This window comes from Strigops habroptila, chromosome 4 (genome assembly GCF_004027225.2).
Source record: "Strigops habroptila isolate Jane chromosome 4, bStrHab1.2.pri, whole genome shotgun sequence".
In the NCBI taxonomy this organism is placed as follows: domain Eukaryota; kingdom Metazoa; phylum Chordata; class Aves; order Psittaciformes; family Psittacidae; genus Strigops; species Strigops habroptila.
Window position 1 is genome coordinate 19,404,518 of NC_046358.1, and position 13,254 is coordinate 19,417,771.

The following is a 13,254-nucleotide window of genomic DNA, read 5'->3' on the forward strand; positions in this document are numbered from 1 at the left end:
AGCTATCTGCATCATAGATCTATCTGCATCATAGAGCTCTGAATATTACAGTGGGAGCAGGACTGACCAGCTAAGGAAGCCAATTTTGCCAGAGACATTAAAGCACACACTACTGCAAACAGCCAGGCAGACTTGTTTTCTTTTTCTCCTGTGTGCTTGAGCTGTATGGAGATGGCATTTTTTATAATTACTTTTGCATCTTAATGACTTTGAGAATGGAACATATCTAAAAGGCACTTTGTTCTTTTCTTTATCACAGTTAATTTTTCCATCGTAAGAGACACCTGTCTGAATCTGTTTTGTCAGCTTACTTGGGGGTCAATGAAGCAGAACATTTTGTTATCCAAACTGTTCTGATGCTAATTTCTGTTCAACAGCACTTACTTCTAATAAGGTACTCCCTGCCTCTGTAGATGAACTGAATGCATTCAGATTTTTATTAAGTTAGTGTTCGCATTCCAGAAACTTTGCAGGATGATTGCACATTTATATTTTGTATGAACAAAATCATATAGAAGCAGTTGAGTGGTTTTGGTTTTGGATTAATTACGATTAGGAAAATGGGTAGCTTGTGGCTCATCTTTCTCCTGGAAATCAGTAGTTCATGTCAAAGCAAGGTCAGTAATAGCTAGAAGCTGTTGTTGTCTGGCTAGCCAATGACCTGTAAAAATGAGTTTCCAGTGATGGACGTTTCTCAGCTGGCATCGGTATTGACCATTTTAATGGACAGGCTGAGGACTGTGTTTAAAGGTGAAACTAAGCTGGTATAGCCAGGTATGTTCCTCTGAGTCGGCCTTCAGGCACGTGGGCAGGAGAGTGCATGGCTGCTCACACTGTGGCTTGTTTCCATTTGCTATTTGTTTTCTTTCAGAAGTGGAGGATGCACCAAATCAGTTTGAACAAGTGCTTATTTTCTTAACATGTTCTGAAGCTCATATGCTGAGTCAATGTTTTGTTTTGATGGTAGATCTTGCCCAAAACTTTTTTTTTTCCCCTTTCTCTCTTCCTGCCCCCACGCCCGACTCTGCTAATTTATTTTAATTATATAAAAGTTTCGTGTTAAGTCAGATTCACTTTGGTCATGTCTTTACTGTGGGGTAGTCATGCTGGGGTGCAGTTCCCGGTCTCTGAGCCTTGCCTTGTGGTACCTGTGTGGTGTGGATGCATTACGGTGTGTGGGTGCATCACCCTGCTGAGGACCTCGTTTCCTTTGAGAAGGCATCTGGGTTCAGGAGAAGTAATGGAGCCTCAATATGTTTTGAATGGTTGGGAACCAAGTCTAACAGACAGTCTGGGAAGTACATTTGGCTTGCAGTTGGTGTGTTATTACACAGAGTAGAGAAAATCTCGTGTTAAGATGCCTTTGTCACCTTTGCATTTTAGCTCTGGACCTTGTTGAAAACCAATGTAGATCTTTCTGTCGCTCAGGCAACAATGTCTTGAGTTCTGCCTCATAGCTCTGGGAAATCTGGGAAAAACTTGTATTTGGAGATTGTATCTTCTTCTATCAGGCGAACTTGTATAGTTGTAAAAATTGGACAGTTTGCAGGTTTCTGGGTCCTTCTTCAAGTCTGAAAAAGAAATGGCAGTTTTTAAACTAAATACAGGGTAAGAGTAGTTGCTCAGAGTTTAATTTGAGATGGCACAATTCTAGTTCATCTTGAAGCGTAAGTAGTTGCTACCTGTGGAGGGAGGAGGAAAAGATCAAAAAAATTTCTGCATTTATCCTGGGTATTTGAATTTGGTTTAATGCAATTTGTATTGTGAATCTCAGCTGGCCATAGGTTTGCTACGGTGTTTCTTATTCCAACACCTAAGTCTATTGGAGATGGGAGAGAATCATCGTAATGCTGTACGCTTAAGGGGATGCTTTGGTCCTTCTCCACAGCTATGTAAGTCATAAACCAGGAACCTTTCCCTTCCCTCTGTTCTCTCCTGAGTCATCTTCCACTGTGTGGACCATCTGGGTTGGGTTGGGTTGGGCTGGGCTGGAGACTTTAGTCAGAGAGACTTTTTATCCCCTGCTGGGCTCCAAGCATTGTTGGGTGGATGTATTATGACCACTCCGTGCAGCGGTTGGAAGGAGCATGCCTGGTGCTATGTGGTGAGGATTCCCAGCAAACCCTGATAGTGATACACTGTGTGGTTGGGCAGGTGGCTGTTAAGTAGGAGCTCAGCAAGCAGGTGCAGTATGTGCAGTGTTTGGCCTCCTTAAATGCAAGGTATCTTCTCTCCTCTCTGTAATGATCTCTCTTCCTCAGAAAAACCTCTGCTGTAGGTACCTTATACAAAGTCTTTTCATTTGGCTTTCGTGTGGTAATTCAGTTTATAATAACTTAAATCAGCTGCTTTGGGAAATCTTGAACCTTTGTGCTGCAGAGGCTGCAGCAACAGCAAAAGGTTTCTCACAAACTGCTTATGCAGATAAGACAGGTTCAGAGCCCAAGTATTAAGAAAAATTTAGTGTATTTTTGGTCCACTTACAATTGGTATTTGAGCAGTGTGAGCTTGTCTATATGAATGTTTTATGTAAAACATAGTATTTTAGCAAATTTGCATTATAAAGACAGCATGTAAGGTACCAGATTAATGAGTCTGAGGCAGTAAAGTGCTTAGAATAAACACTACATTTGACTGGTGTTTTTCCTACAAATTGTCTTAATTTGCAGAGACATTTAAGCTGAAATCTGTTTCAGTCTTTGCAAACTGGTTCTTTCTTATTCGTAATGATAAAAGTGCTTTATAGCGGGATCTCAATTTTAGAAATGGAGATCGAGTACATCAGTCTGTCCATTTTCCTGGCCGTGCAGCATCCCAGCATTCTCTCCATGCTCTATGTGCTTTTTCTGATACTGCAGTTCCTCAAAACAGGCCACTGTTTCCTGTAGGAGTCTTCCACAGTCAAATATCATGACTTTGTCCTCAAGAAATAACATTCTTTGGTGTAGAATTTCCCATTTGCAATTTATTTTTATGTTCCCTTTATGCCACTTCAGATAATTTATCATCTTTCTTGGTGTTTCTGTGCTTCTGGTGGTTGCTGGCTTTCGCCCTGTCCTTCCCATGTCACGCTGCTAGGCTCTACACTGCTAGTTCATCTCTTCTTGAAACATAAATCAAAAGTCATAAACTTAAACTTTAAAAGTAAATTTTAAACAGAGCTAAAATCGAGAAAGGTCTGATAATAACAGATAGGTTTGTGAGGCAGCATCTCGAATACTGTGTTCTGTTCTGGGCCATTCACTACAAGAAAGACATTGACGTGCTCGAGTGGGCCCGGAAGAGGGCAACAAAGCTGGTGAAGGGCCTAAAGCACAAGTCTGATGAGGAGCAATTGAGGGAACTGGGGGTGTTTAGTCTGGAGAAGAGATGGCTCAGGGGGGACCTTATCGCTCTCTACAACTGCCTGAAAGGAGGTTGTAGTGAGGTGGGGTTGATCTCTTCTCCCAAGTAACAAGTGATAGGGCAAGAGGAAACAGCCTCAAGCTCTGCTGGGGGAGGTTTAGGTTGGATATTATGAACAATTTCTTCACAGAGAGGGTGCTCAGGCATTGGAACAGGCTGCCCAGGGAAGTGGTGGAATCACCGTCCCTGGAAGTGTTCAAAAACCGTGTAGATGAGGTCCTCACTGATATGGTTTAGTGGTGGTCTTGGCAGTCCTGCGGTAATGGTTGGACTTGGTGATCTTAAAGGTCTTTTCCAACCTAGTTGATTCTGTGATTCTATAAAGGTAAAATACACATGAAAGTGAAAGTTACCAACTGACTTTATATAACTTCCCCTTTGTAATCTATGTAGTATTTGAGACCTGATGTGGGGGTTTATGTTGGTTTGTTTTGTGGGGTTTTTTTAGTTTTTGTTTTGAATCAAAATTCATATGCAGTCATTTAGGGCAGTAGTTTCAAATAATGTATGTGAAGTGGGTGGTAACACGCTCCTGCATGTCTTACGAAGGTAAGCGGCTTTTGCAGTGAGAAATTGCCGTGCATGTACCATCTTGTGCATGATTAGGCACCCAGCTAACTGCATTTACTGCTAATTTCATAAAGAATACATGAGAAAGGTTTTGTGCTTGTTCACAATTAATAGTTTGCTCATTTCTTCATCCTTGTATTTATGCCTCCATTACTGCTGCAAGTATAATCTGACATGGACTGAGGTTGAGAAATGTTGCCATTGATTTCTGTGGATGTTAAAGACCCCATGCAGGCAGTGTTCATTGATTGAATAGTTGTTGTCCCCGTGTACTAGTGCGTTTCAAGTTATTACTCAAGGAGAATGTGAAAAGTGGCTGAAGATGAAGTTACATGAGGCAGGGATGGGCTCATTCTCCAGAGTCTTGCTCTTCCTCTGAATTTCATCCGCCGCAGCTGCCAGCTACCACTTCATTCTTCATCCTGGCTTTGAGGCTTCCCTGATCCCTCCATGACTCACCTCAGCTCTCTCACCCTGTGAGGAAAAATGTATGTGTGTATGATACCCCTCTTTGCTTGGCAGCAGCACGTGACCAGTGCTGGCAAGACTAGGGACTTGGAAGTTTACAGAAATGTGACATTTCCAGCAGGGTTTGAGCTGCTGTAGAAGGATGTTTAAGGGTCCACAGGCTGAAAATGGTTGGAGAATGCCAAGGAGAGTTGTCTACCCCATCCGGGATCCCAGCGTGGATTGCCGTGTGGCAGAGGGCAGGCTTACTGCTGTTGCCACCAACAGATGGATATTGACCACCTCTGCATACTGGCTGCTGCTTCTAGCATCCTGCTTTCTTCCTCAGATTTTATCTTAGTACATCAGTGCCAACTGTTTGGAAATATATAAATGTATATATGCATATAAAATTATACAAAAAGATATAATGAGTAATTAGAACATTATGAAGCCCTATTACATCATAATTACTGCATACACAAGAAATAAAGCTGCTGAGTTTAGCGCTAATTGTGTTACATATAGTACAGTTGGTCATCAGTGCAAGCATGCATGACCAATCCTGCTCGCTCTGCTTCTGGCTCTGACTTCAATGTTGGTGTTGCTTTGGTAGTTTTAAGCCCCACCTATAGAAATGAGAAGTGTGTGTGACCTGCTTGGTGTCACCTTTTTTGTGTGATGCTTTCCTATCAGTGTGAGGGTTTGATCTTTTTGTGCCGTTTGCTCGTTGGAAAATATTTTCTGTGGCAGGACTAGCTCTTTCCCGATTTTGAGATCTAAGCAATAAAAATCTTGGTACAAGCTAATCTTTCCAATCTAGCCTCTATATTTGGCAGTCTTGATAGACTGTATCCCTGATTGAGCCTTCATTATGCTGTTAATGAGATGTGAAGAGCTTGCTGCAGCCAGCATGGTAATAGGAGACCACCGGCTGCTTTGAATGCAGTTTTTTGATACCTGAAGTCTTGGGTATGAATTACAGATGACATGATTTTCTTACTTGACTATGTATGTCACTCACGAATATTGCATGTGCATGTGTTACTCCAAAATCTGTGTACACATTTTTTTCATGCAGGATCTTTGCATTTCATTAAAGGATAGGAATGCTATAAATTCATTCCATATTCATGCCATGAGTAACTAGGAAGGTTAAGGGATGAAAACTAATCATACAGTTTGGCTGAAAGATTTCCAAACAAATCTAGAGAGGAGTTTTGGAGAGAAACCTGCAGCTTATTAGAGCCATCAGGGAGATAAACTTGAGTGAAAGCATAAGCTGAATCACATTAATACATTTTTAGAACATTTGTTTTTCAGAACTTCCCAAAGGATTGGTTTATCAATACAGACACTCCTTGTAGGAAAATGTGTGTTGTTTCTGTCAGAAGTCTTGGCCAAAGAGAACTGCCCCAGAGTAATGGGTGCTGTAGTCAGGAGAAGGTACTGGAGAGTGGGGTTTGGGTTCCTCAGCCACATGGAGCAGACCCTTCTTGGCCATGTCCCCTGTGAATGAATGCCCTTAGCCCCTGGCTGACCAGCCTGGCTGTCCTGTTATCCTGACTGTTTCAGAGAAGGAAGCCTTTATGCCCTTTTTCCCCTCTTTGTCCTTCTCCTTTTTGTCCTTCTCTTTTCTTACTTTTTGTTTCTTAAAATTCTGGTCTGGAGTGGGAAATGTTTTGAAATCTTGAAAGCTTTTCCAAGCTTGGATTTTTTTTTTTTGCCTGACTCCTGCCTCATTCTAACAGCTGAGTAGACAGTGGGCAACATGTCTCTTCTGTCTTAAATTCGTCCAATAAAAGCATATGGAAACTCACCTTTGTTTTCAATTTGAGTAGTGTAAAAGCCTTACATTGCTCTTTGATGAGGCTAATCAACCGCTTAAGGCCTCATCCTCCTTTGCTTGAGGAAAAAAGACGAAAAAGCTGCTTTCTCGTCTCTTGCTGCTTCATCTGGCTGCTGGCTCTTTGGAGAAGGAGGTGGCAGCAGAGCTGGGTCTCTGGTTCAGAAACGTGGCTGAGAGAAGAGGTCGAACATGCTGAACAGGGGCTCTGGTGTGTCATTCTGTGTGTTGATAATTGACATTCATGTGCTGCTGCATTGATACTGCTTTTTAATGGAGCAAGGAGAAGCAGTCAGCCTCAGCAGGTTTTTATGCTTTTTTTCCCCTTGCGTTGGGGGGAAATCCAGGTCAGCTGTCTGCTCTACCTAGGCTTAGTCTTAAGGAGGTGGAAATGTCCAGGAGCATAGTGTGGGCAAGCAGGGAGAAAAGGAGAAGCTCAGCTGGGTCTTTAGAAATGGTCCTTTTCATGTAGGACTAAAAATAGCAGAATTATTAAAACAGTTGTCCCTCAAATACTAAGGGAGGGTTGTATTTCATGGTTGACTTAGATGCCTCAGCATCTGTGGGTGCCAGTCTAAGGTTTTCCTTCTGTTTGGGCTTCTTTTCAAGGTTTTCTCCTGTCTGTACTCTCTAGCATCTGAAAAGATGCTGGTCCTCTGTGTGGGAGATACTTTTGGAGGCATTTCTCAAACAATGCAGGCACATAGAGGCACACAGGACACCTGGTTAAAAAACCTGAATAACTCTCTTCTAGTATGAGAAGTATGTGATACTTCCTTTTCTGCACCTGCCAGAATTTGAGGCCATTAATGCTCACAGTTATTTGGTTAGGTGGCCAGTTTGCAGAAGAAATGGACATTCCTGCCCTGCCCTTCTGCCAAAAAGGGAGAAAGTCTTTCATCAAGAAATTCAACTGAAAGCTGAAATTCTTCATTAGAGAGTTGTGGAAAATGAAATACGTGGAGGCTACAGAGAGGATGTTAAATTCGCAATTTGCATGGAAAGCTAACCGCTCAGGAGGATGTTATTTGAGCAATTCATCACAGTATCTGAAATGTCAGGAGTGGAGGCCTGGGTTCAGTTCGGGGAGTCTTCATGGTCTGAGTTGTTACTGAGAATAAAGACTTATTAACGTAGGTCAAGGAGCCACAAAACATGCCCTTGGAAGAAGGAAATACAGCACAGAGAGGTTTGCAAGGCTTAGCTACTTTGGGTTTAATATGATGCATAATAAATCCATGTGCGGTGCTGTGGTGGATTCTGACCACTTCACATTTGTCTTGCATCTTCTGAAAAATCTAAAATAATCTTCCATTTAGTACTCTATTCTTTTTGTGGTACAGGTTCAGCTGGTAAAGGTAATGCTGCAAACTAAAAATCCACCCTTTAAGTGGAGTGACAATTCTGTAAGGTCTTAATATTTTTGTGTAGCAGTTTGTTGTTTTGTTTTTATTCAGTATTTTGAATTTAGTTTGAAAAATTAATTCCTGTATCCTCTTAAGTATTAACATCATCACACCCCTACACGCTTCATCTGTTTTGTTTGTTGGTCTGAAATCCATGGGACTGTCATAGTAGTCAAGATGCATGGGCTGGACTGCGCCTTGATGAATGGCCCTTGTAATTAGGGATTTCAGATAAGGCACTACAGACTGTGGATGAAAACAGTCATGAGTTTAGCCTCGTATAATTGTAGTGTGACATTTTTGGTTTGCTAAATGCTTTCATAACTAAAACGGATGTATTATCCAATAGAGGAATAATGTCGACACTGTTGGCAATTAAAAACAATTTTGGAAACTGAATTTTACTACTCCTGATTGCTTTTGAAATAATTTGTTTTTCAATATTACTTTAGGATTGGTTCATTTATTAAGTCTCTTTTTGTTGTGCGACAATGAGGTAATTGCTATTTATTTTTTATCCTGTAAGCAATTACAATCAAAGCAGCCAAATATAGTCTGCTTTGACCTGGAATCAGAGTGACCTGTCAACATGAGGCTACTGTAGTCTTTAGCTTTATAATTTAATTTTTTTTTCATAGGCACTCACTAGAATGCATTCAATAGGACTGAAAAAAATGCGTTTAGAGTTTTCGGTGTTCATTAATTACAGTGGTGCAAAGCTGTAGAAACTGGCAGATAAGAACAACTTTGGGTTGCTTATTAGTAACAAAAATCGTGATTTTTTTAGCTAGGATTGCGTGGACTGTGTTGGGTCAGTGTCTGAAGCAGTCAGAGGAGATGCAGGGAGGCTGTGTGTGGGGATAGCTGCAAATTAGGGGGAAATTGCAACGAGTTGACCATAGGGATTTTTTGCAGGCAAGTTTTTCCTAAAAGGAAGCAGAAAATACTTTGTTTTTAAAGTCAGCAGTTTAAGGTCAGGCTCAACTTTCATATAGAAATGTATGTGTACACCTAAGATGGTAGAAGTTGTTTTATGTGACAGAAGACCTGGACATTTACAACTGTCTAGTAGAAATAAGGGAACTAATATGAACTGGGAGAGAGTAAATTATGCTGTGAAGTAGAACATGCAAAGAAATTTGGAGCAAGAAACAAGGCTCTTGAGATAGGTATAAATGCAGAAACCAGAAGTAAACAGCTGTACAGTGGGTGGAAGGATACCATTTTTCAGCAAATTTGTTAGTTAAATTCCATGTTTGATTTAGTTACGGTGGGGAAGCCACCGTGTGCTCACAGATGGGAAGGAACTAAAACAGTGCTCTGTGACCAAATTGTTAACACTTACATAGGAATAAGGCAAATGACTGATTTTGGAAGTTATGCTTAATGGTCCTTACTAATTTCCTGCTAAAGGTAATTCCTGCAAATCCACGTTACTGTGGAAATCATGTATTGAGATGCAGCAACATTCATAATCATATGAAATTGTGTCACTGGTAGTGGTATTTTATGCTGGCAGTGTTTTTCATTTAATAAAACCTACTTCAGTGAGAAAGTTGCTTTTCCATAAAGACTCTCTTATGCAAGCCAGAGTTTTTGGGATGCTCAGTAGGAGTATTGCTTTCCATGCTGATACCATGTCTCATGGCTTTGTAGCTGCTGCAGAACTAACACAAAGCTCCTGTTCTTCTTCTTCTTCAAGAGCAAAGGTAAAATCTCGGGTTTATACTGCACTGTGTGAATGTGAATATGCAGGTGTGTTGGGATGTGATGTTGTGGATGTTGTTGGTTGAGGTTAAGAGTCTTGCCTTGTTAGCTCATCCCGCTCCTGTCTGCTGGCATTAATACACATGTAGTTGCCTCCCTCACCTGGGTCTGTCAAAAATGTCACAGGCTCATGCAGCCATTTTTAAGAAGAGGGTCGTTTTGGCAGATGCATGTTAAGGAATGATGCCTTGGTTGGTATAGCAGCAGGCGGGAGAGAGGCAGTACCCGCTGTGGAGGGAAAGGGCATGGGGCTGAGTAGCTGGAGACAGAAACCAATTCTCCCAGTTCAGCTAGGGTTAGAGGAGCACTTTGCACCATGTGTTTGCGGCAGCAAAGAACATGTGTTTTGGACGTGGAGAGCAGCATTTGTACTTGCACTGAGGTATCAGTGCTGGACAGGTTTTATGATCCGTCAGTGAAGTGGAATGGGCAATTTCAGAGATGCTGTTGCCCAGGATCATTTTATGTTCAGGGTCTTTGTAGAGGGAGTAAGGTTGATGCTTGAGTTCAGCTCCAGAAATGCAACACTTAGAAATCTGGGAGCATTGAAGAAGTTTGATTTAACAAGGTGGGGAGGGAATTCAAAAAGGCATTCTGAATTCTCTCCTGAAAAAGCCTTCTTTTAAATTTAAAGTTTAGTGCTTTATCTTGACTTTCAGAAAGCTCGCATGAAACTTTCTTGCCTGAGAGCTTGATAGAAACTCTTGAAGTACTTTGACTGAAACAGAAAATTTAATAGTGAGGCATTTTGAACATGGAACGATGTTTGTGGGCAAGTAATTTAAACAGGTACTAATATGAAACAGTATTGTACTTGAAAGGCTACAGTTGGTGTACACACAAACTGGGTAGAATATCACTGGGAGCAATAAAATTGAGAGATTCTTCATTGTGCTTTCATTGCAAACAATTTTTATGGTAAGGCCTGTGAAGCAATTGAAACGCAGAGAGCTGGCACATCACTAGATTGATAATTCCTCCTGCTACTTACAACTTATTCTCAGTACAGATGTCCCCAATTCTTTTCTTTCTATGATATTAAAGTTTCTTGTCTGCTTCAATTTCATGCCTGCCTCAAACATAGCATTTTTTTGAAATTGTCCCTCCAATTTATTTTTTTTGCTCTTTAAAAATCTATATCAGATGAAATTTAACTGCTGTTTCTTTTCCTAAGGTTTATGCTTAAACTTTTAACGAGCTCGTTTTTAAGAACAGTCTTCCTTGAGAGAGCACTTGGCTGATCCATCAATAATTATGTAGTAATAAAGCAACTGTGTAAAAATGGCACCTACGTGCTAAACAAATTGGTTTGCAGAGCCACTGACAAAGATGAATGTTTATTACATTTTACTACTTTTGGTTCTGCAGATGCAATACAGCTATTTTATTTTTGGTGTAAGCATCACGCAGAGTAATTTTCAATTGTGGAATGTTTATGATAATAAGGATGTATAACTAGGGAGATGACTTTCAAATACCAGCATGAGTTTGTAGTGCTGGTGATTTAGGGGGAAAATAAAAATAAAATTAAAAAAAAAAAGAGCATTTTTTATTTTATTTCTTTGCTTAACAAATTTTTTAAGCAATTGCTGGGACAGAACACACAGGGAACCCTACAGTGTCATGTAGTTACTCTTCTGAATTAATTGCCTTTATATTAATTGTTGATTCCCCAGAATTTGGCAAGGTTCCTCGTTCTCCTTTCTGCATCCAAAGATTTCCACTTTTAATTTTACTACAATATGGAGAAAAATGTAGTGTCTAAAAATAACACAAAAGCCTGAAATTGTTGTTCTTGTTTCCTTCCTATTTTTTTTTTCTTTAAGTTCCAGTACAATTAAGGCTGTGATTGAGATGACTTTGTATTGTTCAAATCTGTCCTCTTCTTTTGGGCAAAATGTAGAATAACTTAATCTGTAAGTTTTTATGGCCAGTAGATGCACAATCATTTTGGTCAGTCAAGCTGGTTGATTGCAGTGTCACCACAGTGATGGCATTGTCTCTTCGTAGCATCTGAAAATCACCTTGAAGATTAAACTTTTGTGGATGCAGATGTTGGGATCCCTGCCTCCGGCATGGCCTCCTGGGACTCGTTGTTAGATTTCCCCAGAGTGATGCTCATGGGTATGGATACCTTGGCACAGCCATGCCGGCTGCCTGTCAGTGGTGGCCTAGCTGTAAGGTGCTTTCATTGACGTGCAAAGCTCTTCTTGGCAAAGGCCAAAAGCCACAGATTCTCTGCTGTTGCCGACAGAAATAGTGACTTGGCCTTATCTTGGGTCTCTTGTGCCCTGTTTGGAGCGAGGGGTGCAGTCAGTCGTGCTCCCAAAAGGCTCTCGCATGGCATAGCTCCAGCTTTACCCCCTTCGTCTGTGGGGTGATGGCAGAGTTGAGGTCAGTGTGTGTGGTTCCTCTCGGCAGGAGGTGAGAAGCTCTTCCACAGACCAGTTTGCTGCCCCAGCCCTCAAGTCTTTGTGGCAACATATAGCTACGCCAGCAAACACTTTCAGCTCAGGTCGTTCATTTCAGTTGGCAGTTGTTGACAGTAATGTTCCTTTGCTTGACTTTATTTTAGCATTTAAAGATTTTTTTGTTGGTTTTGATGGCATGAAGGGAATTGTGTGGGAGTGTTTTGTCTGGACTTCAGTATTCTCTGCTTTATTTCGCTAGTAAGATTCAAAATCTTCCTCATTCAGGAGACAAGGCTTTTGTCTGTGCACCTTGCTGGCTCTTCCCTCGTCAGTCCCTTCTGTCAGCCCATTCTCCCGGGCTTATTTCACTGCACAGTTAATGATGTTTAAAGCTGCTGCGGAAAGGGTTTACCTAGTTAAAGCTAACATAAGGAACAATCCATCCTAGTCTTATCTAAAGATGTAAAAGGAATAAAGAAATAAAATATAAATAAATGTCTATTCCATAGGAAAGGACAGTAGGTCTGAAGTTGAAATAATGATCTGGTGGGTTGGGTTTCATTTTGTAATGAAATAGTGAAAAAGTTGTCCAGAGCTTATTTTCAGAAGATAACTTTGGTTTAGTTACTTCAAAATAAAACTTTACTGATTTCAGAGAAATCAATATTGCATGTAATACTGAATGTGTTTAAATGAATTGGTACATAAAATGCACATCCCTCTCTCCAAATGGGCTGCGGACATGTAGTCGTGTTTTTGAGAACTGGTGCCATAATACAGTATGTTATGGTGAACTTAGATTATGCCTCATGGGAAAGCATCATTATTCAGTTAATTAAAGAAGAACAACTTTGATACTATGCCATATGCTGTAAAATAAAATGAGTGCATGGCAGAAAGAGCCCTGAATCCTTTTAGTGTATGTGAGGCTGAGCCATGATTTGTGACTTTCTTCTTGCTTCTGTGTTACTGTGTTAAATAGAGGCCTAATATATTTAAATAAAGAATTAATTACGTGTGGATGTGGGACCTTATCTCTTCCAGTACTCTCTTTGAAACGTGTTACCTACCAATCTGGTTCTCAAGACTTACTAAAATCTTTCCAAAGTCTTTGCTTTGCTCTGCATCTAATCAGCTTTTAAACAGGGTCCTTTGTGTGCCTGTAACCCGGAGAAGACTGGCAGGTTGGTGAGAAACTGTAAAGTCAGCAATATGTAACCTAGCTAAAATGACATATTAAATATAGTTCTGTTACTGTATAAACTTTATATACAAGTCAGATGTTGAGATTAATCAGAATGACAGGTTGTACAAGCATATGGCTGGCCTTTCTGATAGCCATTAGCTTGAAAGGCCGGCTTTGAAACCAGCTCCATTATTTATAGGTGAATCATGCTGCTGG

The 13,254-nt window shown here is 40.7% G+C and overlaps 1 protein-coding gene across 5 annotated transcripts in view; it reads left to right on the forward strand.

Moving 5' to 3' along the window:
* The window catches only part of BRF1 (BRF1 RNA polymerase III transcription initiation factor subunit), a 177,521-nt gene that overhangs the window by 104,615 nt on the left and 59,652 nt on the right, over positions 1 to 13,254 (forward strand). The window lies entirely within an intron of this gene.